Consider the following 27,338-nt stretch of genomic DNA (forward strand, 5'->3'; position numbering starts at 1 on the left):
TTCAGGTGCGCTCCATGTTTCCGCTTAACCCTCTGGGGACCAAGGTGTTTTTGGGGTCATTGAGATGTTTTGACATGCTCTGACATTTGTGCTTTTTTTCAGTTGCTTATAAACATATTAATGGCACAGGTGAAATTACACTCTATTTAGCACAAACAGGACTACCATAATGTGTGAGCAACATGTACATGTACATGTTTGTATTTTTGAGAGAAAATTGTTTATGCGTGGTTATTGAAAAAACTAAAAAATAAAGTTTTTGAAATAAGGACACAAAAAACATACTAAATATGAGTCCACAAGACTTTTGACTAATGTACGTTGTTGCCTAGAGTTTTTGCTTCAAAATGATCTGAAAATCATCCTTCCTAATCATTCATATAAAACAATAGATTGTTTTAAATTGTGAAAAAAAAATTTTGTTTGCCAAGGCAATATGCGGATGGGCGGAACGGCCCAACCCCTATCATGAATAATTAAGTGGTTCTCAGACAGTGACCCTGCATAATAATGAGCCTTTCATTCAGGGGTGCAGTGTTGGGGGTAACGAGTTACAAAGTAACGGATTACAGTAACGATATTACTTTTTTGGGTAACGAAGTAAAGTAACGCATTACACTAAAAATATCGGTAACTACACTACTTTACTATACTATAGGAACGCGCTTTCCTGCGTTACCCAAGCCGTGTTTGCTTGTGTGTAAAGTTCTGTCTAGTGGTGCGTGCGCACCGTTGCCATAGAGATCGATTTGAGTGACATAGCTGCCGGTGCGAAGGAGAGAGGGAAATGGAGACGGAGACGGAGACAGGGGGTCTCTGCAGCGCGAGTCTCCGCTGACTGCGCGCGCACCTCCCCAAACGGACGAGGCGTTTATACTCGACGCGCTCGCCATTGTACTATTCTGTGAAACGACGGGGCGACTCGAGTAATTGTCCTCTTAACCATCAGGAATCAACGGTGAGAAGAAGAAAGGTCCACACTTGACGATGTTTATTTTAGTAGGCTACATCACCACCAATAACACTACAAAAAGAATCGTGTACGTAAAATCGAGTAAACCCTGAGATTATTACTTGTGACATTAGAACAAAATGTGGATATAAAAACATGTATGTAGACTATAGAACTAAATCAACGATCTCTTAAATAGTTTCTAATTTCACTAAACATTTCATTAAGTTTCGTGGACATTTTATAAAACATGGATCTTTCTATTAAAAATGCTTATTATGCTATTGTAGGCTCATTTTGTAAACATAAGCAACTGATTTAGAAACTGTGTGCCGGTGCGGTCATGGTGAGACGTAGGCTACATGCTCGGGCAGATTCGGCTTCTTGAAGTCGTTCATCCTCGGATTCGGCGCCGCGCGCGCTGTTACAACAACTCTTCTCAAGTCTTGGAGCACAGCAGGTAACACAAAACAAAATAAAACGAACAGGCTTGTTGCAGGGTTCATTGTAGAGGAATGCTTCCCCTGCCGACTATTGAATCGCCAAGAAAAATGCATTTTAAATTAAGATTAAAAATGTAAAAGTGACCTTTATTTTATTATTTTTCATTGACCACTTCATTTTTTTCTTTTATTGCCATGAGTCGAATAAAAAGCTTGTTTTGTTCTCAGGAGAAGAGTTTATTCTCATGTTTCCCAAAGCCTGTGTTTTAAAACTTGTGTGTTGACCCCATTTTAAAATGACCGCACCATAGCCTCCTTTATCCTGTTGTTTGTGGATTTTACAGTGAGATATATTTCCTTGTGCAGACAGGGATATTTTTCTTTCATATGGTTTTACATGCCATTTTGTATATATTTATACAATAAACACTATGTAGACAGGCTAAGTGATGATAGGGCTATGATATTTGTCCATAAATTAAGAAACAGGAAAGTAAAGTAATAAGTAGTGAAGTTACTTTTCAAACGCAGTAACTAGTAAAGTAATCTCATTACAATTTACAGAAGTAACTAGTAACTAGTAACTAATTACCTTTTTTGAGTAACTACCCCAACACTGCAGGGGTGTCACACAAGAAAGAATGTAAGGACAATATATATATATATATATATTAGTGCTGGGCAACGATTAAAAAATTTAATCGCGATTAATCGCATGATTTTCTTGCGATTAATCGCGATTAATCGCATTGTTGCGCGCAAAATTGAATAATGAATTCTAGTAGTGTATTGCGCACTTTTGATTTAAATGTACTGCTACAAAAGTGCAATAACATGTGGTTTGCAAAAACTTTAAACAAATAAGGTGCTTTTATACCAGCAGTATTCCCTTTACACAGTATCAATAAAATATTTCTTGTAAATCTCAACTTAAACATTAATGTAATCAAATCAAATATTTAAACAAAGCTATTTGCCACTGCCAGGGCATTACTTTTATTTTTTTATTTTATTTTATTTTATTTATTTAGAAAAACAGGGACAGCGTACAATAAACATTAACCTCAAGGGGAAAGATGCATTGTACCGGGTTTTAGCTCAAGAGCTAATTTTCACCCGTAGTCCCTGGGCAGGCTGATGTTAAGCTAAGATACATAAAACACATACATGAATAATAAGATTTACAATGCCAGAATAAAAAAAGTACAAAAGGAAATGTTCACACCTTTCATATACAGACCTTAGAGCACACACTTATATACACACATACATACATCTGGTCACATATGGGAACAAAATTGATTTAATAAAAGCCATTTCTTTGCCTGGCGTGTGAACGTATAAGAACTTGTGCTTTTAAACAACTCTGTAGGTAACATATTCCTTTTATCTAGCTTGTTAAAACGAGTCCAGTTTTCTTTTTTTTTTTTTTTCTGAACAGGTATCTTGTATCAGGGAGCAGCAGAAACAGTCTATGTAGTCAAAGGGTCATGATCACTACTACAGATATAAGTCGACCAACGTTACTTCTCTGATAGCAGCTTGTTTGGTCATGGCATGCCATGGTTTCCCACGTAAGATTACATTAAACAGAGGTAAAGCCAATTTATACTTCTGCCTCGAACTCACGCCGTAGCTGTGTAGCGCGCGTACCCTGACGTGCATCTCTCCAAAAATGTAACGTCAATTCTACGCGTACCGCAAGCGCTGTGATTGCTAGAACCGCTCCCCGGTTCTAGCAATCTCCCTCTGCATGTGTAATTGCGCGTCAACGCGGACAATGACGCAGATATATAAATGAAAACCAACGCGTTGTCTATAGCGTAGAGGCTCCGGCGTAAGTCCGACGCAGAAGTATAAATCAGCCTAGAGTGAGGTGAAGTGGTCGAGCACAGGTGCAGCGACAAGCGGGTGCGTTCCTGTGAAACTGTTGCGGTCATGCTCGCCTCACGCACGCGCCCGCGCGTTGCCGAAGTTGAATTGTCTAACTTTTTTGTACACGACGCGCAGCACAAATCATTGGAAGAGAGACTGATCCTCGGCTCGCTGTTTGTGAGTTTCCAGAATCTAAATAGTTATCAGGACATCAACAGGAGGGAATTCACATGGCAGAGCATCCCCGCTAAACTAAACGCAGGCCTATCAGGTAAAGTTATGTATAATTTTAATTTAAGTTAAAAAGTTAAAAAGGCTACAGCTGCGTAGCGCACAGAAGCCGTTGCATGCTACTATCCATAGAGCGCCTGTCATTCACTCGCGGAGCGCTATCTCCCTTTCTGTTCACCTGAGAGAACCTGCCAAAGCCTCTCCACTGCTTGTTTGGCTGGGTTATTTGCTGGCTGACCAACATCCCGCCCCTCCTGTGATCATGGTTTGACTGTAGGCCTATGTGTATTCAGAGGCAGTGAGCAACGGACTTTCAAAATAAAAATAAAAAAAACCTCTGCGTTAACGCGCGATAAAAAAATTGTCGGCATTAATTAATAAATGCGTTAACGCGATAATAACGCGTTAACTTGCCCAGCACTAATATATATATATATATATATATATATATATATATATATATATTGTCATTGCATTCTTTCTTGTATATATATATATAGCCTACATGTGTATATATATATATATATGCACACACACACACACGTATATATATATATATATATATATACAAACAATCAAAATATAAATGAAAGCCAAAAGCACATTTTTAGTCATACCTGGAAACAAATCCTGGTCAAATGCTATATGGGCCAGTCTACAGAATTGGTTCAAAGTTACAGTTGGAAACATCTTGAAAAGAAAATAGTCTTTTCCCATAAATGTCTTATAAAGTATTATTTTTTAAAGTAGACCAATACAATAAAAATAAACCAGTCGCATTTCAAAGTCGCTCGCGAAATGACCGCCAGGTGGCGCAAAGGGACATTTATCAAAACGTAAGTGGGGCTAATGTCAATTAACAGTAAGGATGAAATTCTACAAGTTATGGTAATTTACAAATAAGCCTACAACAAACATTTATTTTTTAAACAAATATTTTTAAATATGCAACATGCACGTTTAAACAACAAAGAATACAATCTGAACCAGCGCTTCCTGTATTGAGACATGCAGCGCGTTTCAGTTACGATCCTGGTTCCAGTGGCCTTAATACATTCACGGCTTTTTAAAATGTCACAAAGCGTTTTGAGATGGTTTTGAATGAAATATTGAAGTTTATAATTAGGGTATTTTGGCACACCCCGCCGAGTGGCTATGCATTATTCTAAAATCTGGCTTTATTCTGGCATGTTGAATTAGAGTTTGACAAACGCGGCGGCGCGTTCATTTGGATTTATTTTTCTCATAACAGCTAAAAGAACTGCGTAATTGTTGGTCATACAGATAAGATATCATCTTTTAAAACTGTAAAAGGTCTACTTTTATTCATGTAGGCTAAAGTAGGCCTACACTCACAGGCTAACGACAAAACGTTTTCTCGCTCATGTGAGAAACAAATGTTTGGGCATTTTTCAGTGAGAAAATTCATAGCCGAGCGGTAGAACTTACGGTTCGATCATCAAGATGACACGGGTTCAAATCCCGATCAATCATGGTCTACTGTAAATTTTATATTTATTAATGCAGAGAGATTTGTCTAGCTCTAAAACTCTGTTACACCATACAGTTTTTTGCTTATATTTATAAAATAAAATTACCATGGATTTCCATTTTACACTAAGGAACAATAGTATCCAACAGAACGACGTTGCATCTGTACCAATCGTACGAGGCTACCAATCGTAATTTCAAAAGCAGTTCTGTAAAAAAAGTAATTTTACATATATAGCCTATATATATATTTTTTTTTTTTAAATTTTATTAGGCCTATTATTATTATTATTTTGATTCCCTACAACCTAGAGTTTTTAAAAACATGGTTTTAAGTAAAGTGTGATTTGCCAGGAGGGACGGGGATTTCCTTCTGGTCTAAACATCCCTGCTTCTGCTGAATTATTTGAATCCCCACACCCCTCCCTCCACAGTAATCAATGCTATAGGCTACTTCACCAATAGACCATATCAAATATAAAATAGAGATATGCAACAAGCACGTTTAAACAACGACAAACAATAAAATCAAAACCAGCGTTTCAGTTGTTCATTAGTTCAAGTGGCCTTAATGCATGCACTAGCCTGACTTCGTCATACTCATATTCTAGTCAGAATGTGAGTCTGATATTGCTTCATAGGGCTTTGATTATGAGGCGTGTCTTAACCGAACCAGGAAGAAAAAAAAACTCTGCACTCAATTGGATAGACCTCCAACCAATGAGAGCAACGCAGTAAGTCAACTACTTTGCATAGCACAGTTGTCAACTACAGAACTCAAATGCACGCACGCTGGAAGAAGTAAAATAACGAGTGTTGCTTCTTTTACTTGGTCCTCTATGAGTGCGACCAAAGGAGAAACCACAACGACCACAGGGTTTTCATTGCGTCCCATCTTCTTAGTTACCATCGGAGCCAGCTGATAAATTAAACTTTTGCCGAATCCCGTAGGAAGGACGGCAAACACATCTTTCCGATCGACAAATGCCTTGATTGCAGTTCTATGTTCGTCTTTTAAAATGAATGCGCTGTCGATTTCTTTTACAACGGACGCGATAGCGGAATCTCTACATCTTAGTTCTCCAACTGCAGTCATCTCTGAGGGAAACCAGTTCAACCCAAGCGCTCTTTGATAACGTGAGGATTACGTAACTGCAGATCATCTGTCCATCATCGTATAAAGCCCGGCCTGGCAATTTGATTGGCCCGACAATTTCTGAACCGATCATAATTACTCCCCAATGGAGCGAGTCCAGACCGAACTTCCCGACCAAAAAATGTTGTGGGCGGGGTTCGGGCTGGCATCCAGGCTATGCATGCACGGCTTTTCAAAATTTCACAAAGCGTTTTGAGATTATTTTGAATGAAATATTGAAGTTTATAATTAAGTGTTTTGGCAGACCACGCCGAGTGGCCCTGTGCATTTTTCTAAAGTCGGGTTTTATTCGAACTTTTGCTAACGACAAAAGTTTATCTGTCGTCTCTGTCTCCGGGAACTGCGCGTCACAAAAATGAACCGAAAGCCACTTCAGCTCAGTCACTATAAGAAATCGTCTCTGTCTAAAGCCTTTAAATGTCTAAATATTCAGGCTAATAAATGTTATCTGATTATGTAATCCATATGAAAACGAGATGTACAGAGGATGTACTCAAACATGTAGCCTGTAAGCGCTTCCCAATGAGAAAATGACAAGGGTGAAAATCTCGCTCTAATTAAATGTAGCAGGCTAAATCGCTCTGAATTAAAATGTAAAAACAGATCAAATAATGTATTTGTCGAAATGTTGCGATATTGTTTCATTTAAGTTCATAATTATTCTATACATGTTATTTAATTTAGCAGCATTACCACGAAGCACCGTGGTTAGATATTTATTTGAATAATAAAAAAAATAAAAAAAACTTAATTCACAAATTGCATGCCTGGTTGAAAGGATCCAAAGATCCCTGTAGACTTTAATATTGAGTTGAACATTTTGTTCATGACAACAAATTAACATGCGTTTTTTCAGATTATATTTAGTTTTGCTTGGAAAAAGCTGGCCCAAACCAGTTTTATTTTATCAATTATTGAAATAATGAAATATTTAGTAATAAACTTTTATGACAGAAATATCACTAGGCTACATGTAACTTAAATCATTTAATTCCTTCATTATCAACACTGTCTAGAATAGCGATTTAAGTGTGAATTGCGACTTCTCTTTGTGTTAAATCAGCCTCAGACTCCGATAGCCGGTGGGGGGTTGGAGGGACAGTTCAGTGTATCGTGCGCGCAGGACAATAGGCCTAGGTGTTAATGTTCCTCTTTCATATGGAGAGCGAGGGAGACTAAATAAACTTGTTAAAAAGAGATTCAGCGCGAGAGAGGCAAAGAAAAACGCATGTTTTAATTTAATTATGTTGCTTTGGACAATTTTCGTTTTGTAGGCCTACTGTTTTAATTGTTTAATATAGCTGTCATTTCTTTGGCAATACAAATTTAAAATGTCGCAAGAATAAGATTAGCCTAGTGTTTCTTATTTTGCATCGCAAAAGAAATAAACTCCAAACCCGATGCAACCCTGTTTTAAATAATAAAAAAAACTGTCCCGACACTTTATTTAAACCTTGAAATGTTCGAACTTAGTTTCAAACTTAAGTAATTTTAGTGTTCTTTTACATTACACAATAATTTAGCAGACTAAAGACGAGCTTCTTCATTTTCATTTTCTGATGCAATCGGCTGACAATCTTCCTTCATCAGTTTTTGTCGTTTGTGCAGCGGCTGCGGTTCTACAGGAATGTAGCAAATTTATGTTGTAATGATAATTAAACAAAACTCTTGACTTTAAATAAGTAAACAGTTATAAACAGTTAGCTATTTAAGCATCAAGAAGGTAAAATATAAACGCTGTTGGCCAACATCGGTTAACAACATATGCTATATTGAGATTCGATCTCGGGTCGTTTAAAGCTCCTCGAAGCTCGTGTTGTTGCGTTAACCACTGAGCTATCGTCTGTACGTCTGTAAATGTTTTTATTGCAATGTTTTATGTTTGCATTATTTATTTAATTTCATTTCAGTAGCCTAATTTCAGTATTGTGATTATGAATTATTTTAATTACGTTTCACTTGTTGAATTCATCTGCTACCAGCTTTCAATCGCTCTGAATGAGCCGCGGTGCGGCGGCAGATTACGCATTAGAAAGAATAAACGAACACTTTTCAGAGTCTATGATTGTAGCGCCTCTTAGCGGTAAAAGGCAGAAAATATACCCCACATATTACCGCCGCGGTGGAACGGCTGATGTGGGCGTTGTCATGGCTTGCCTCAACATTTGCGTTTGAATAGCGCGCGTCCTCCGTGGGCGTGTCAGATTAACGCGTAATGAAGTGTAATGAGCTGGGGAAAAAAATTCTGACAGCACTCTCTTTTCATACAGATTACATAAACTGAGAATATTTGTTTTTTATATAAATTACTTCATTGAAAAGAAGAGAATTCAAGCTTCATAAAGAAAAATCTCTCGTGCCTGTATGACAAGTATTTGCAGAGTTAGAGTTAATTTTTCGGACGTGTTTCAGAATGGACTGCACTGACAGAGAGAAGGCAAAACACGCATCATGTTTATTTTTCTTTATTTGACAAAAAGCACAAAACTTTGTTTTTATTGTGAGTATACAGAAAAATAATAGACAATTAACAGGATCGATTGATGTATAACACTTATATGTACGATCAAAATCAACAGAGTATTTTAAGTCCATTTTTCTGCTACGTGAAAAAAAACGGCAAAACGCGCCGGCGCGTTTCTGGTCCCCAGAGGGTTAAGGGGATTTCAACTGGTCTGTGCAAAATAACAGTAAGCTGTCATATATATATATATATATATATATAATGAATACCAGGTTTGTTGTGCCTTGTAGGCATATACTTGTATGACTGCATATAATATTACATTAACAATTGCCTGTAGCATATGGCCTATTAATGGTTAAAAAGGAACACTTCAGTAAGCTACACTACACTAGAGATAAATAAATGGATTATCATATGTTGCTTCAAATGTTTCCATTCCTTATGACGTTATGTAATGAGATTGATCGAGCCGCTCCAAACTATGAAACATTATTTTTACCCCATTATACATATCTATGTTTGAGCAGATATCCACAAACACAGTATTTAACAGTTAACACTGGTCATTCTAGTGTTGTCAAAAATATCGATATTTCGATAAATATCGATACTGAAATATCTGAACGGTACCAATACTCATTTCCCGAAGAATCGATACTCAGGCGCGTTGACAAACACCACACGTGACGCACTCGTCTCATTCGCTCTGGTTAAATAGCAAAAGGGAAGTGAATGGAAAGATGGCGAGGGCAGCGCCCCCGCGACCGGCTTTGGTTGATTGATAAAGAACACCGCGAGCGGGCATGTCGGAGAATAGCGCGGACACACGTAAAAAACACACCGCAAGCGGGCATGTCGGAGTCGGAGAATAGCGTGGACACGTGCTACACACCGCAAGCGGGCATGTCGGAGAATAGCGCGGACACGAGCTACACACCGCGAGCGGGCATGTCCGGAGAATAGCTCGGACACGCGAGCGGGCTGCGGGCACCCAACAGATTGTTTGACTATCAATAATCCCTCACATCACTCTTTTTAAATTATTGTATAGGTGAAAACAGACTTAAGGAACAGGCTCCAGGGGTAGGCTACTATTTAGCAGCATGCTCAGCATCAGGGGTGTGTGTTGTTTGGACAGACCTGCCCCCACTGCTAAAAAAAGTCCTCAAGGAAACACTGTAACTCTTCTCATTTGAACTTTTCTGAAACATTAACCAAGATGGCCTAGTATTGTTGTTGATTAGAGTCTGTGTTGTCTCGTTTTAATTCTTAAAGTTAACATAATCTGACTGAGGAATCTTAGACAAGTAAATATTGTAACTGTGGTCAAATGTAAATTAACTCGTGCCTATTTAACTTTATTCAAAAATTATTATTTAATTCTGCTTTAATTTTCCTTCATTAGCGATTATCATCAATTTGATTACACAGATATTAATTAAACTAAACAGCTATCTCTGAATTCAATAATGACATGCCTTTAACTGAAAATTGAATGTTTAATCTTATTATTATAGTACATTACTGACTCTCTATCCTCCAATTTGATACTGTTAAGTGCTTTTTTGTTACAGTATATTTTAATCTTTGATAACAGTAGGTAATAAAAATACATCATGTTAGCTCTGGTCCAATTAAAAAAATATAAACAAATAGAACTCAGGACATTTTTGTTCATGTAAAATATACCTCGTTGTCATGTTCTAGAATTGTTATATTTAGCTTTAAATTAAAAAAATACCCCCTTGATATTGTGGCAGTTTTTTCTCCGTGGTATCGAAAATGGGATTGAATATCGATATTTTTCAAGGTATCGTATCGAAGTTAGAAATTCTAGTATCGTGACAACACTAGGTCATTCTAATATTCACCATATTAGAGTAAACACTCATACTAGCCTACTTTTATATCATGCTGTGTTTTATTATCGAACATAAAAACATCATCGTGTCGTACATGTATATAAATTTAGCATTGAAAGGTTGCCTACCTGGTCTATAGTTCATATTTCAACATGTTTCTGTCTATATACACACACACACACACACACACACACACACACATACACACACACACACACACACACAGACACACACACACACACACACACGCACACACACATTTTAGTCTGCCACCAGTTTAACTAGTAGCTACAATATGAAGTTTATGCATCAATAACATCCTTACTATTATGAATGGAAAAATCTTACCCTAAAAATCTTTCTTATCTTCAAATTATGTTCTTCTAATTCTTCTGAGGTAAATCCAAGGTAAACAGCACAGCACAAACACAACGTGTCTTCCAAACTCAATGAAAAGCAGAGTAGTACTGAAGTCTCTGATTCTTTGTTTTTGAGGTAATGAGGGCATTTACAGGTTATCGTTCCTTCAGGTGGACAATTTGCATGTCAATTGCTCGTGCATGCGTGGGTGTGGTCACATTAGAGCTAATGAGGACGCGTTGAGAAACTGTACATCTCGTTGCTTTCATACAGATTACTTAAATAGAGAATATTTGTTTTTGATATGATTTGCATAATTTAAAAATAGAGATTTCAAGCTTTGTAAAGACATATGTCTGACAAACTTTCGCTGAGTTACATGTCATTTTCTGTCGAGTCTCAGAATTAACTTCACATTGAGAGAGATGGCAGAACACGCATCATGTTTATTTGCTTTATTTTATGAAAAACTATTTTTTATTTTTATTATGAGTGTACACAAATAAAAGACATTTAACAGTTTTGAATGATGTATACCACTTGCCTGTATGACAAAAATCAACTGGGTTATTTGAGTCTCTTTTGCACTAATAAGAAAAAAAGCGAGCTGGTCAGGCCGGTGTGACCGCCGACACCAGAGGGTTAAAAAAGACCAGAATGTCAATCAGCATGATCTTTTATGTTGAAGTCGGTTAACCAAGGAAGTTGTGTGATCTGGTGGGAACACTAGCATGCCTTTTAATCAGTGTCCTCTCTTTTTTCAGATTAACAGCCTGTAATCTCAGTGATCAGCAGTGTGAAGTTGTGGCTTCAGTTCTACAATCATCAAACTCCTCCCTGAGAGAGCTGGACCTGAGTAACAATGACCTGCAGGATTCAGGAGTGAGGCTGCTCTCTATTGGACTTAAGAGTCCAAACTGTCAACTTAACAAATTGAGGTATTTAAGGGGATTTCAACTGGTCTGTGCAAAATAACAGTAAGCTGTCATGTATATTTGTTAATGTGTTATATTCTAATATTCTATGCAACTGACAAGGATATTTCACCCCAAAATTAAGTCATCATTTACCCAATCTGTTATTGTTCTAGTGCAGTATGCACTTCTTTTTTTGCACCATAGAAGGAGAATTTTAAAGAAAATTCCCGCTCACACCCATTCACATAATGGGAGTGAATCGCGAATAGCATCAAGCTAAAAAAGAGACAAAAGTATCAAAGAATGGTCCCATGCGAAACGTGTCATATTATCCAAGTGTTCTGGAGTGTATATGACAGTATTTGGTGAAAAACAAACCTAAATTTAATTTGTTACTTAACAAAAGTATGACTGCATTCATGACACTTGATTAGTGCTGCTGTTACCTCCGACTCGCCCAAAAAAGCAGACAAGTGAGAAATCAAGATCGAGAAATGCCGTAATTATTAGTCAGTTGGAGACAATGATGTGGGAGTTATTTGTCTTAAGATTTTGAAAGGACCCACATACCTGGAGCTGAGCTTCTTGCAGGGCAGGCGTACACGAAGATCCGGAGTAGAAAGTCAGACCCACTGTCCTGGTGCATAACTGGGGTTGGAACTACGGTAATGATAGGCTTGTTTCTTCTATTTGCTACACGTTGAAGCTGGACGTGTGCTTGGTTCCACACTGTCTTGCTCCGTCGGAGCCAGTCATTAATGACCTTATTTCCCTTGACCAGGGAAATAGAGTTGGTTGAAATCCCAGGACACATTGGAAAGGGGCAATGCTAGTGGAGGGTTTCTGAAGGGAATTTTGAGCATATTCAGCCCAGCGTAAGAAGCTGCTCCAGTCCGACTAATTCTGCAGACAGTACATTCTTGTGAGTTCTGGGTTTAGGCTTTCACTTTGACCATTCGATTGTGAGTGATATCCTGAGGTGAGGCTTATATTTAAATTAAATTGGTGGAAGGCCGTCTAGACCCGAGATGTGAACTGGGAACCCCGGTCTGAGACAATATCTAGAGGTAGTACATGATAGCGAAACATGTAGTGGATTAAATGTTCTTCTGTTTCAAAAGCTGTTGGGAGCTTAGGTAGAGATGTTAATCGACATGCCTTAAAAAAAACAATTAATGACTGTAATATATTGGTGTTACCCTGGGAGGCCAGGAGGTCAGTGACAAAATAGCAGTGTGTGACCAAGGTTGTTGAGGAATGGCTTGTGCCTGTAGAAGGCCTGCGGGGGTTGTCCAGAAGATTTCGCTGTGTGCAAGTATGACTGTAGAAGAGGAGGTCAGCAGCGCCATCTGCTGGACACCAGTAATATACATCCAACAAATATACAGGATAAGCCGACATAGTGATCGTGCTCCAATCACGGCAACAGACAGCCAATCAAAATCTCAGCTTTGGTCGGGTGACCGTGTGCAGAACTTTTTAGTTTTCGCTCTATCATAGAGAGAAGGTTTGTGTGTTGTTTTTCCTAATTCCTGCCAGAGTTGTGTGCGTCAATGACTAAAAGCAAGTGTCTATTCTTCTGGTTTATATTGCAGTTGCTGCTGATTACGATTAGTCGCTAAGTTGTTTATTTGTAAAATAAACAGATGTGACGAAGACCCGCGGCTCCGCACAAGCAAATGTTTGTGTAAACATAAGCGTTTTATACCGAATATGTATATTCGAAATAGTCTTATGTGAACAAGTTAATGCCATTGTGACACATTTCCGCATAAATTCAAATGTTAGTTAGTTTATAAGTGTGATTTAATATGTCTAATATACACTTAATCTATATTGACCTATGCATATGCATGTGTGTTTGGTTAATAAAGCTAACAAGTTTAAGGATCCACATTATTTGTTCCCAGAGGGTGTCCATCCTAACACTGCCACTAGGGCTGGGCGATATGGAAAAATGTTTTATCACGATATGTTTTTCCATATTGATCGATCTCGATTCTTATCACGATATGTAGTTTTTGCAGATGTTGCCAGTGTAAGGGATATCCTGAAGCTTGAAGAAATAAGAGATTCACTGAAACTTTCGAATAAAGTTTAATAACATAAAAAATTAAATAATATACCTTCCAATAATGAGCACAAAACATTTTTGTTAAGGTCATCATGCAGACCAAGGATTCACATTACCAGGGTTCATACACATTTTACACAGCAAAATCCCCAGTGTACATATGTACACTCTCGGTGTACATATAGGTCCAACTACAGGGTGTTAAAAATAAACACTGAAGCAGTGTTGAAGTTAATGAGATAATTAAGTGATTAATTAAGTGATGATTGGCCATTAGTGGTGACACCTAATGTTAATAAGCAGAATCATTGAAGGAAAGAGAAACAACAAGAACAGAAAAAAAGAGAAACACAAGAACTTCTGACTTCGAGCCATTACACATTATTGTACTTATTATTACCAGTGTATTTCTACATACATTCTTATTTATATTGAACAGAAGTTTAGATGGTAATGTTTTATTGAATGTTTCGTTTCATGTCACCATTATGGCGATCAGTGTTTGCTTTAGTTGGGCTCTTGACCCTTTGCTTTTTAACATTAGTTTTTCTCTGGCTGCTCCAACTCTGTGTTTATAAAGCACATGTGTTACTGCAAGAGAAAACATGACATGGGCTGTGTTTCCCGAAAGCATCGTAAGCCTAATTTGAACGTACAGACCTTTTGTTGCAAGCGTTCTACGATCAAGTTAGGCTTAAAATGTTTTTGGGAAACACATCCCAGGTCATGATGGTTATGTTTAAATGATGCAATTACAATCCTGTAGTGTCCTAATTCACTCAGCCAGCATTATAAACTGATTGGACAAAGGTTCTATTCATATTCATTACAGTAGCTAATTCCAGCAGTGCTTTAATAATCTGAAGGTTTTAAAATCCCACACAGATATCAAGAATCTACATATGAATCTCAACAATGGTGACAATCACACAAAAGATTCATGTTGCAGTGCATGATGGGAGCCACCAATCAAAATGCATCCATGGCTCCCATAATGCATTGCAGTATGAATAAATTATGCAGCTGAATTGTCCTTTAATTTTCATTGTTTTTCCTGTTTGTTTTTATTTTGCTATTGTTTTGTTATGACTTTAATAGCTTGTTTTGTGATGTTCAGAGTTGATCTGTGTGTCACTAGTTTGTTTATTGTCACTCACCATTGTTGTGATTCATATGCTTATTCTTGATGTTTGTGTGTCTGAACACAAGAGCTTCAGTGCACAAATAATTTTCCAAATTGTTCATATTGCTGTTGGATCTCAAACTGTAGAATCTCAGGGCTACAATCACCAATACTAAAACTCAACATCAATCATATAGTCAAAGATTTAGACTCTGAATGACATCAGTGAATCAGGTCACTAAATGACGATAATGTCATCTTTACAACATATTGTTAACAGGTTTTCTCATGCACTAACAAATATGCTTTATAAACACAATGTTGGAGCAGCCAGAGAAAACATAACAATAAAAAATGAAAAGGGTCAAGAGCCCAACTACAGCAATCACTGACCACCATAATGGTGGCTTGAAATGAAAAATTCCATAAAACATTGCCGTCTAAACTTCTGTTAAATCTCAATAACTTTTGTAGATGTATGACAGAAATAAAGTCACACTGGTAATAATAAGTGCAATAATGTGAAAAGGCTCGAAGTCAGTAGTTCTTGTGTTTCTCTTTTTTTCGTTCTTGTTGTTTCTCTTTCCTTCAATGATTCTGCTTATTAACATCGGATGTCACCACTAATGGCCAATCATCACTGAATTATTCACTTAATTATCTCATTAACTTCAACACTACTTCAGTGTTCATTTTTAACACCCTGTAGTTGGACCTATATGTACACCGAGAGTGTTAATTTAACACTGGGAATTTTGCTGTGTAACCAATACTTTTTCATGACTTTTCCATTACTTTTTGGCACATTTCCATGACTATGTATTCCTGAAAATGTCATTATAAGACTAAAAAAGTGTTAAAGTTTACCCTCAGAGGTTTAACACGCACAGCCACAACTGCCTGGTGCTTGGCGGCTATAGCATGGCTAGCTAGCGCTGATTCTCCCATATTAGACAGGGCTCGACATTAACCCTTTTCATGTGCTTGTCCTTCGGACAAATAAATCTGTCATTTACTTGTCCGAGTAAAAAAGTTGCTTGTCCGGATTTTTGTGTGTGTGTGTTAATTTATTCTGAAGCAATATTCTCATCAGTGTTCAATCAGCTTTGATATTTAAATCGGCATATTGTAATATCTGCACCTTTAAAGGGCATCCTCTCCCCCAATATAATCAAATGTATGGTTCATTTTTCATTTTAAAATTCCTAAATTTGATCAATAAATTCAATTATTTAGAATAATAAGACACTATAGGGCTGTTACCCTAGATAGGGCTGATCAAATTAAATAATTTACACTTACAAATTACATTTGCATAAAATAACGTTATGAAATTGATTTAAATATACATATAAGAAACGTTGGAAAGAATGATACTACTTATAAACATAACACTAAACCGCCAGTGGGTGGCGGCAGGCGACCGTCTTAATTAGTGAGTCATTGATTCATTCAATCAAACGATTCGTTCAAACGGTTGATTCATTCAAGAATGAGACAGATATTTATGAATGGGTCATTGAATCTTTGACTCAACCGATTCGTTCAAAATGCTGAATCATTCAGTAATGAAAACAGTGAGTGTTCTTCTGAGATGCGTCGTGGTTCTGCTGTGATTTTTGTTTGGAACTATTTTCGCTGCTGAAACAGAACAAAAACAGCCAATATTGCATCTAAAATGTAAGTGACTTAATTGTAACTGTTTATTGAACTGTTGTAGGAAATCAATGTCACATTTTCAATCATGATGGTATTCAGGAAAAATAATTGAGGCTGCTTATCATTTGTTAAAAATATAAAAACTCCACATTTAGATGTTTTTTTGTTAACTGAGTGTATGTGTGCTGCGCTCATGTGTGTAAGTTAGATTTCTCCTCGAGAGGCTGCGCGAGCGTCAACAGCGCAACTTTACCATCAGTAATAAATTTATTATCCACAATCGATCGCAACTTACAATAAATGTAATAAAATCAGAATCATTCTCTCGGTTTAGTGATTCCCTGGTTATTTTTGTTTGTTATTGATGTTCTAATCAGGCTACTGTCCGGTTTTACTCTGTGCAAGTTTGGAACCGCAATGTGGGATTAACAGCACAAAAGCGACTCTAATCCTGGTCTAGACCAGGGTTTCATTACTCCGGGTTTTATTTCCCCATTACTTCATCGCTCATTACTTACTCCCAGGGTTAAAAGCAGGGTTTAGAACCTTTATAATCAGAGGTTAATTGCAGCATTTAAACAATGTGTATTGTGAAAATTGGAAAACAAATAAAATTGAAAAATACATAATAGAGATTCGGACTGATTCAAGGTCCCTTCCTGATTCTGTTCCCTTCTCTCCCATCTTTGTGTCACAGTACTATCAATAAATAAGGCAAAAAGTCCAACAAAACTAAAAAAATCTTTTCAAATGATACTATTCAGCTAACAAGACTTTTTTTCACTAAAGGATTGTATAAACGAAGAAATAAAACATTATACACTTAATGTTCATGAAATATGAAGTCATGTCTATTTTAATTGGTTAATCTTGCTTCCAAAAGACCAGAATGTCAATCAGCATGATCTATTATGTTGAAGTTGGTTAACCAAGGAAGTCGTGCGATCTAGTGGGAACACCAGCATGCCTTTTAATCAGAGTCCTCTCTTTTTTCAGAATAACGGCCTGTAATCTCAGTGCTCAGCACTGTGAAGTTTTGGCTTCAGTTCTACAATCATCAAACTCCCTGAGAGAACTGGACCTGAGTAACAATGACCTGCAGGATTCAGGAGTGAGGCTGCTCTCTATTGGACTTAAGACTCCAAACTGTCAACTTAACAAATTGAGGTATTTAAGGGGATTTCAACTGGTCTGTGCAAAATAACAGTAAGCTGTCATATATATATATATATATAATGAATACCAGGTTTGTTGTGCCTTGTAGGCATATACTTGTATGACTGCATATAATATTACATTAACAATTGCCTGTAGCATATGGCCTATAAATGGTTAAAAAGGAACACTTCAGTAAGCTACACTACACTAGAGATAAATAAATGGATTATCATATGTTACTTCAAATGTTTCCATTCCTTATGACGTTATGTAATGAGATTGATCGAGCCGCTCCAAACTATGAAACATTATTTTTACCCCATTATACATATCTACGTTTGAGCAGATATCCACAAACACAGTATTTAACCGTTAACACTGGTCATTCTAATATTCACCATATTAGAGTAAACACTCATACTAGCCTACTTTTATATCATGCTGTGTTTTATTATCGAACATAAAAACATCATCTTGTCATACATGTATATAAATTTAGCATTGAAAGGTTGCCTACCTGTCTATAGTTCATATTTCAACATGTTTCTGTCTATATACACACACATACACACACACACACACACACGCACACACACACACACACACACAAACACATTTTAGTCTGGCACCAGTTTAACTAGTAGCTACAATATGAAGTTTATGCATCAATAACATCCTTACTATTATGAATGGAAAAATCTAACCTTAAAAAATCTTTCTTATCTTCAAATTATGTTTTTCTAATTCTTTTGAGGTAAATCCAAGGTAAACAGCACAGCACAAACATAACGTGTCTTCCAAACTCAATGAAAAGCAGAGTAGTACTGAAGTCTCTGATTCTTTTTTTTTGAGGTAATTAGGGCATTTACAGGTTACCGTTCCTTCAGGTGGACAATTTGCATGTCAATTGCTCGTGCATGCGCGGGTGTGGTCACATTAGAGCTAATGAGGACGCGTTTGAAAAACTGTACATCTCGTTGCTTCCATACGGATTACTTAAATAGAGAATATTTGTTTTTGACATGATTTGCATAATTTAAAAATAGAGATTTCAAGCTTTGTAAAGACATAGTCTGACAAACTTTCGCTGAGTTACATGTCATTTTCTGTCGAGTCTCAGAATTAACTTCACATTGAGAGAGATGGCAGAACACGCATCATGTTTATTTGCTTTATTTTACGAAAAACTTTTTTATTTTTTATTATGAGTGTACACAAATAAAAGACATTTAACAGTTTTGAATGATGTATACCACTTGCCTGTATGACAAAAATCGACTGGGTTATTTGAGTCTCTTTTGCACTAATAAGAAAAAAAGCGAGCTGGTCAGGCCGGTGTGACCGCCGACACCAGAGGGTTAAAAAAGACCAGAATGTCAATCAGCATGATCTTTTATGTTGAAGTTGGTTAATCAAGGAAGTTGTGCGATCTGGTGGGAACACCAGCATGCCTTTTAATCAGAGTCCTCTCTTTTTTCAGAATAACGGCCTGTAATCTCAGTGCTCAGCACTGTGAAGTTTTGGCTTCAGTTCTACAATCATCAAACTCCCTGAGAGAACTGGACCTGAGTAACAATGACCTGCAAGATTCAGGAGTGAGGCTGCTCTCTATTGGACTTAAGACTCCAAACTGTCAACTTAACAAATTGAGGTATTTAAGGGGATTTCAACTGGTCTGTGCAAAATAACAGTAAGCTGTCATATATATATATATATATATATATATATATATATATATATATATATATATAATGAATACCAGGTTTGTTGTGCCTTGTAGGCATATACTTGTATGACTGCATATAATATTACATTAACAATTGCCTGTAGCATATGGCCTATAAATGGTTAAAAAGGAACACTTCAGTAAGCTACACTACACTAGAGATAAATAAATGGATTATCATATGTTACTTCAAATGTTTCCATTCCTTATGACGTTATGTAATGAGATTGATCGAGCCGCTCCAAACTATGAAACATTATTTTTACCCCATTATACATATCTACGTTTGAGCAGATATCCACAAACACAGTATTTAACCGTTAACACTGGTCATTCTAATATTCACCATATTAGAGTAAACACTCATACTAGCCTACTTTTATATCATGCTGTGTTTTATTATCGAACATAAAAACATCATCTTGTCGTACATGTATATAAATTTAGCATTGAAAGGTTGCCTACCTGTCTATAGTTCATATTTCAACATGTTTCTGTCTATATACACACACATACACACACGCACACACACACACGCACACACACACACACACACACACACACACATTTTAGTCTGGCACCAGTTTAACTAGTAGCTACAATATGAAGTTTATGCATCAATAACATCCTTACTATTATGAATGGAAAAATCTTACCTTAAAAATCTTTCTTATCTTCAAATTATGTTCTTCTAATTCTTTTGAGGTAAATCCAAGGTAAACAGCACAGCACAAACAAAACGTGTCTTCCAAACTCAATGAAAAGCAGAGTAGTACTGAAGTCTCTGATTCTTTGTTTTTGAGGTAATGAGGGCATTTACAGGTTACCGTTCCTTCAGGTGGACAATTTGCATGTCAATTGCTCGTGCATGCGCGGGTGTGGTCACATTAGAGCTAATGAGGACGCGTTTGAGAAACTGTACATCTCGTTGCTTCCATACGGATTACTTAAATAGTGAATATTTGTTTTTGATATGATTTGCATAATTTAAAAATAGAGATTTCAAGCTTTGTAAAGACATAGTCTGACAAACTTTCGCTGAGTTACATGTCATTTTCTGTCGAGTCTCAGAATTAACTTCACATTGAGAGAGATGGCAGAACACGCATCATGTTTATTTGCTTTATTTTACGAAAAACTTTTTTATTTTTTATTATGAGTGTACACAAATAAAAGACATTTAACAGTTTTGAATGATGTATACCACTTGCCTGTATGACAAAAATCGACTGGGTTATTTGAGTCTCTTTTGCACTAATAAGAAAAAAAGCGAGCTGGTCAGGCCGGTGTGACCGCCGACACCAGAGGGTTAAAAAAGACCAGAATGTCAATCAGCATGATCTTTTATGTTGAAGTTGGTTAATCAATGAAGTTGTGCGATCTGGTGGGAACACTAGCATGCCTTTTAATCAGTGTCCTCTCTTTTTTCAGATTAACAGGCTGTAATCTCAGTGCTCAGCACTGTGAAGTTTTGGCTTCAGTTCTACAATCATCAAACTCCTCCCTGAGAGAACTGGACCTGAGTAACAATGACCTGCAGGATTCAGGAGTGAGGCTGCTCTCTATTGGACTTAAGACTCCAAACTGTCAACTTAACAAATTGAGGTATTTAAGGGGATTTCAACTGGTCTGTGCAAAATAACAGTAAGCTGTCATGTATATTTGTTAATGTGTTATATTCTAATATTCTATGCAACTGACAAGGATATTTCACCCAAAAATTAAGTCATCATTTACCCAATCTGTTATTGTTCTAATGCAGTATGCACTTCTTTTTTTGCACCATAGAAGGAGTATTTTAAAGAAAATTCCCGCTCACACCCATTCACATAATAGGAGTGAATCGCGAATAGCATCAAGCTAAAAAAGAGACAAAAGTATCAAAGAATGGTCCCATGCGAAACGTGTCATATTATCCAAGTGTTCTGGAGTGTATATGACAGTATTTGGTGAAAAACAAACTTAAATTTAATTTGTTACTTAACAAAAGTATGACTGCATTCATGACACTTGATTAGTGCTGCTGTTACCTCCGACTCGCCCAAAAAAGCAGACAAGTGAGAAATCAAGATCGAGAAAAGCCGTAATTATTAGTCAGTTGGAGACAATGATGTGGGAGTTATTTGTCTTAAGATTTTGAAAGGACCCACATACCTGGAGCTGAGTTTCTTGCAGGGCAGGCGTACACGAAGATCCGGAGTAGAAAGTCAGACCCACTGTCCTGGTGCACAACTGGGGTTGGAACTACGGTAATGATAGGCTTGTTTCTTCTATTTGCTACACGTTGAAGCTGGACGTGTGCTTGGTTCCACACTGTCTTGCTCCGTCGGAGCCAGTCATTAATGACCAGTCATTATTTCCCTTGACCAGGGAAATAGAGTTGGTTGAAATCCCAGGACACATTGGAAAGGGGTAATGCTAGTGGAGGGTTTCTGAAGGGAATTTTGAGCGTATTCAGCCCAGCGTAAGAAGCTGCTCCAGTCCGACTGATTCTGCAGACAGTACATTCTTGTGAGTTCTGGGTTTAGGCTTTCACTTTGACCATTCGATTGTGAGTGATATCCTGAGGTGAGGCTTATATTTAAATTAAATTGGTGGAAGGCCGTCTAGACCCGAGATGTGAACTGGGAACCCCGGTCTGAGACAATATCTAGAGGTAGTACATGATAGCGAAACATGTAGTGGATTAAATGTTCTTCTGTTTCAAAAGCTGTTGGGAGCTTAGGTAGAGATGTTAATCGACATGCCTTAAAAAAAACAATTAATGACTGTAATATATTGGTGTTACCCTGGGAGGCCAGGAGGTCAGTGACAAAATAGCAGTGTGTGACCAAGGTTGTTGAGGAATGGCTTGTGCCTGTAGAAGGCCTGCGGGGGTTGTCCAGAAGATTTCGCTGTGTGCAAGTATGACTGTAGAAGAGGAGGTCAGCAGCGCCATCTGCTGGACACCAGTAATATACATCCAACAAATATACAGGATAAGCCGACATAGTGATCGTGCTCCAATCACGGCAACAGACAGCCAATCAAAATCTCAGCTTTGGTCGGGTGACCGTGTGCAGAACTTTTTAGTTTTCGCTCTATCATAGAGAGAAGGTTTGTGTGTTGTTTTTCCTAATTCCTGCCAGAGTTGTGTGCGTCAATGACTAAAAGCAAGTGTCTATTCTTCTGGTTTATATTGCAGTTGCTGCTGATTACGATTAGTCGCTAAGTTGTTTATTTGTAAAATAAACAGATGTGACGAAGACCCGCGGCTCCGCACAAGCAAATGTTTGTGTAAACATAAGCGTTTTATACCGAATATGTATATTCGAAATAGTCTTATGTGAACAAGTTAATGCCATTGTGACACATTTCCGCATAAATTCAAATGTTAGTTAGTTTATAAGTGTGATTTAATATGTCTAATATACACTTAATCTATATTGACCTATGCATATGCATGTGTGTTTGGTTAATAAAGCTAACAAGTTTAAGGATCCACATTATTTGTTCCCAGAGGGTGTCCATCCTAACACTGCCACTAGGGCTGGGCGATATGGAAAAATGTTTTATCACGATATGTTTTTCCATATTGATCGATCTCGATTCTTATCACGATATGTAGTTTTTGCAGATGTTGCCAGTGTAAGGGATATCCTGAAGCTTGAAGAAATAAGAGATTCACTGAAACTTTCGAATAAAGTTTAATAACATAAAAAATTAAATAATATACCTTCCAATAATGAGCACAAAACATTTTTGTTAAGGTCATCATGCAGACCAAGGATTCACATTACCAGGGTTCATACACATTTTACACAGCAAAATCCCCAGTGTACATATGTACACTCTCGGTGTACATATAGGTCCAACTACAGGGTGTTAAAAATAAACACTGAAGCAGTGTTGAAGTTAATGAGATAATTAAGTGATTAATTAAGTGATGATTGGCCATTAGTGGTGACACCTAATGTTAATAAGCAGAATCATTGAAGGAAAGAGAAACAACAAGAACAGAAAAAAAGAGAAACACAAGAACTTCTGACTTCGAGCCATTACACATTATTGTACTTATTATTACCAGTGTATTTCTACATACATTCTTATTTATATTGAACAGAAGTTTAGATGGTAATGTTTTATTGAATGTTTCGTTTCATGTCACCATTATGGCGATCAGTGTTTGCTTTAGTTGGGCTCTTGACCCTTTGCTTTTTAACATTAGTTTTTCTCTGGCTGCTCCAACTCTGTGTTTATAAAGCACATGTGTTACTGCAAGAGAAAACATGACATGGGCTGTGTTTCCCGAAAGCATCGTAAGCCTAATTTGAACGTACAGACCTTTTGTTGCAAGCGTTCTACGATCAAGTTAGGCTTAAAATGTTTTTGGGAAACACATCCCAGGTCATGATGGTTATGTTTAAATGATGCAATTACAATCCTGTAGTGTCCTAATTCACTCAGCCAGCATTATAAACTGATTGGACAAAGGTTCTATTCATATTCATTACAGTAGCTAATTCCAGCAGTGCTTTAATAATCTGAAGGTTTTAAAATCCCACACAGATATCAAGAATCTACATATGAATCTCAACAATGGTGACAATCACACAAAAGATTCATGTTGCAGTGCATGATGGGAGCCACCAATCAAAATGCATCCATGGCTCCCATAATGCATTGCAGTATGAATAAATTATGCAGCTGAATTGTCCTTTAATTTTCATTGTTTTTCCTGTTTGTTTTTATTTTGCTATTGTTTTGTTATGACTTTAATAGCTTGTTTTGTGATGTTCAGAGTTGATCTGTGTGTCACTAGTTTGTTTATTGTCACTCACCATTGTTGTGATTCATATGCTTATTCTTGATGTTTGTGTGTCTGAACACAAGAGCTTCAGTGCACAAATAATTTTCCAAATTGTTCATATTGCTGTTGGATCTCAAACTGTAGAATCTCAGGGCTACAATCACCAATACTAAAACTCAACATCAATCATATAGTCAAAGATTTAGACTCTGAATGACATCAGTGAATCAGGTCACTAAATGACGATAATGTCATCTTTACAACATATTGTTAACAGGTTTTCTCATGCACTAACAAATATGCTTTATAAACACAATGTTGGAGCAGCCAGAGAAAACATAACAATAAAAAATGAAAAGGGTCAAGAGCCCAACTACAGCAATCACTGACCACCATAATGGTGGCTTGAAATGAAAAATTCCATAAAACATTGCCGTCTAAACTTCTGTTAAATCTCAATAACTTTTGTAGATGTATGACAGAAATAAAGTCACACTGGTAATAATAAGTGCAATAATGTGAAAAGGCTCGAAGTCAGTAGTTCTTGTGTTTCTCTTTTTTTCGTTCTTGTTGTTTCTCTTTCCTTCAATGATTCTGCTTATTAACATCGGATGTCACCACTAATGGCCAATCATCACTGAATTAATCACTTAATTATCTCATTAACTTCAACACTACTTCAGTGTTCATTTTTAACACCCTGTAGTTGGACCTATATGTACACCGAGAGTGTTAATTTAACACTGGGAATTTTGCTGTGTAACCAATACTTTTTCATGACTTTTCCATTACTTTTTGGCACATTTCCATGACTATATATTCCAGAAAATGTCATTATAAGACTAAAAAAGTGTTAAAGTTTACCCTCAGAGGTTTAACACGCACAGCCACAACTGCCTGGTGCTTGGCGGCTATAGCATGGCTAGCTAGCGCTGATTCTCCCATATTAGACAGGGCTCGACATTAACCCTTTTCATGTGCTTGTCCTTCGGACAAATAAATCTGTCATTTACTTGTCCGAGTAAAAAAGTTGCTTGTCCGGATTTTTGTGTGTGTGTGTTAATTTATTCTGAAGCAATATTCTCATCAGTGTTCAATCAGCTTTGATATTTAAATCGGCATATTGTAATATCTGCACCTTTAAAGGGCATCCTCTCCCCCAATATAATCAAATGTATGGTTCATTTTTCATTTTAAAATTCCTAAATTTGATCAATAAATTCAATTATTTAGAATAATAAGACACTATAGGGCTGTTACCCTAGATAGGGCTGATCAAATTAAATAATTTACACTTACAAATTACATTTGCATAAAATAACGTTATGAAATTGATTTAAATATACATATAAGAAACGTTGGAAAGAATGATACTACTTATAAACATAACACTAAACCGCCAGTGGGTGGCGGCAGGCGACCGTCTTAATTAGTGAGTCATTGATTCATTCAATCAAACGATTCGTTCAAACGGTTGATTCATTCAAGAATGAGACAGATATTTATGAATGGGTCATTGAATCTTTGACTCAACCGATTCGTTCAAAATGCTGAATCATTCAGTAATGAAAACAGTGAGTGTTCTTCTGAGATGCGTCGTGGTTCTGCTGTGATTTTTGTTTGGAACTATTTTCGCTGCTGAAACAGAACAAAAACAGCCAATATTGCATCTAAAATGTAAGTGACTTAATTGTAACTGTTTATTGAACTGTTGTAGGAAATCAATGTCACATTTTCAATCATGATGGTATTCAGGAAAAATAATTGAGGCTGCTTATCATTTGTTAAAAATATAAAAACTCCACATTTAGATGTTTTTTTGTTAACTGAGTGTATGTGTGCTGCGCTCATGTGTGTAAGTTAGATTTCTCCTCGAGAGGCTGCGCGAGCGTCAACAGCGCAACTTTACCGTCAGTAATAAATTTATTATCCACAATCGATCGCAACTTACAATAAATGTAATAAAATCAGAATCATTCTCTCGGTTTAGTGATTCCCTGGTTATTTTTGTTTGTTATTGATGTTCTAATCAGGCTACTGTCCGGTCGGGCAAGTAAAATTCTCTTTTACTTGTCCCTAGTTCAAAAAATCCACTTGTCTCCCGGTAAAGCGTTAATGTCGAGCCCTGTGTAAGGATTCAGGGCGGATCTAATCCGTGGGGAATTTGCATAAATTAATTAATAATTGGTAATTAATAATTATTCATACATGTTTGGATTAGATCAGTCTTACATTGAATTTACTCTCCCTCTAAGGGAGGATCTATCATTTTACCTGCATGCATACGTGTATCCTTGCATTTTAACTACAAGTTGATTGCATAGATCACGTTTTACAGACAGGTAAAATTTAATTAGCTCAATTGTCAGGATAATATTTGTGGGATCCACAATATCATCTTACTTTATAGGATTTTAGGAAACGCAATTCTCTGGCCAGAAGAATTGGGTTTCCCGCCCTATCAACACATAACGTTAACGTTACTCTTTAAAGTATCTTTAATTCGTAAAGCTTGTAGCATTTAGACCTTTGGCACTTAAGTGACTTGAAATTGAGCAAAGAGACAGCACATCAATCTAATGAATATATAATTAATTTAATAGAGGCATGACTACTTATGTATTTACTACGGTTACATGGGATATATGTATTTACAAACACATAGACAACAATGAACAATACAATAAGACATCAATGAACGAGAAATGCATAAAGTTTGGACAATGGATAACGTACACGCGTGAGCGAGTAAGAGAGAGAGGAAAGGGGATGGGGAGAGAGAGAACAGAGAAATTGGGAGAATTTCATTGGCAGGAAGACATTCACCTCTCCGATTACAACACGAAACATCATCTTAAAACTTCTTAGAAGCTCTATAAAGAGATCATACTTGCAATCAACTTATGGTTAATGGTCTCTCTCTGTGTCGAAACATTCCTGTACGGCCCTGTCTGGCCGCGTGAGCTGAGTCCTTTGGGTGTGAGGAAGCGTCACGTGGGCTGCTTGGCGCGCGTGTTGAACGGAGGTTTACAGTCTTTGTTGTAACATTTCCAAA

The sequence above is a fragment of the Rhinichthys klamathensis genome, unplaced genomic scaffold (assembly GCF_029890125.1).
Source record: "Rhinichthys klamathensis goyatoka isolate OS25496 unplaced genomic scaffold, OSU_Roscu_1.1 h1tg000189l_1, whole genome shotgun sequence".
NCBI lineage: Eukaryota > Metazoa > Chordata > Actinopteri > Cypriniformes > Leuciscidae > Rhinichthys > Rhinichthys klamathensis.